This window comes from Apaloderma vittatum, unplaced genomic scaffold, assembly GCF_000703405.1.
Source record: "Apaloderma vittatum isolate BGI_N311 unplaced genomic scaffold, ASM70340v1 scaffold29213, whole genome shotgun sequence".
NCBI lineage: Eukaryota > Metazoa > Chordata > Aves > Trogoniformes > Trogonidae > Apaloderma > Apaloderma vittatum.
Genome location: NW_009707925.1, coordinates 18,604 through 19,893, shown reverse-complemented (window position 1 = coordinate 19,893; position 1,290 = coordinate 18,604).

Sequence of the window (1,290 nt, the reverse complement as noted above, 5' to 3'; positions counted from 1 at the left end):
AAGCTGCCACAAGGCGTGGGTGGCCCCGACGGGCGAGCCCTGGAGGTTTTGTGGGAAGCTGTGGTAGCGATTGCACTTGAAAATTTGCCTCCAAAGGAAGGGCAGGCGCTGGTGGGAGCAGGAGCGGTGGCGCCGAGGTGACGTTGGGGTCTCGGGGGAAGATCTCTCGGCCTGCTCAGACTCTCTGCTGGCCAACCCTGACAAGAGACTCCCCAGCTCTTAGCAGGGCCCTTTGCTAACACCACCTCTGAGCTTTCCTCCGCTTCGCACGCCGGCTCTTGCTCTGTGCTGCCACGCCGGCGTTCGCAAGTGACGTTTCAGATTGTGTCCCTCAGGTCAGATTTTTCTCTCTTGGGTTTCCTCCCCCCTCTTACACTCTGTCCGTGGCTCCTTCCCCTGTCCCCAGTGTCTGCCTGCAGCACCGGCGCCCGGAGCAGCTCTTGCTGCTTTGGAGGAAGGCGTCGCAGTCTCTTTAACAAAATCCAAAAATGTGAAGTTTGTGATCCTTGAGATTTCGGTGACGAGTGCCGAGGGATGTGTCTGGTATCCCTCGTGCCTGGGAGATGACAGGCAGGTAAAACCGCTCCGTTTTAACCCATCTGGGTTGGGCTCTTCCCCCCAAGCCCAGTGTGAGGTTATAAAACTCCCCTTGCTTTGGGTGCGCCATGGCCCAAACTCTTACTGGGTTGGGGTGTTTTTTTTGCCTCAAGCAGTTACCAAACAACATCGCTGGCTGTTATCCCTCGTTGACAACTAGTTTGCTTTTTTTGGTAGCTTTTTAATCCAGAATACTTGGTGGAAGGAAAAAAAAAAACCATTTCCAGTTCTGGGGGATAATTGAAGCAAGGAAAAATGGGCAATTCTACAAGGGGATGGGGTTTTTTTAAAGCGATATCCTGTGAATCTGTAGCACCGCTTGTTACTGGAGCGGTTTTGCTTCCCCTGCCTTGCTTGGAAGGTGAGAAAGGAGCTGGGGGAGTAGCTGATATGTCTGAGGCTCTGAGATGTTCTGCTCTCCAAGTAAGTTTCTTTTAGAGCTGTTTTTCAAGCAATTTCTTGCTCTGGTTGATCGCCGTAGCCTCTCGTGGCAAATCCCTGCCTCTGCTTACACCCTTGTGTTTTAGCAGCAAGTCCTTAAACCCTTTAGCCCAAGTCCTTCTCCTCCTGGGTCCCGATCGCTCCCACCCAGATGCAGGTGAGGTTTCTTTTGGAGCGCTCCAGCACGGTAGCGGAGGAGAAACCTTGAGAAAAGTCCGGGTGGCCTTTTGATCTCGGGGGCACGTGGAAGCG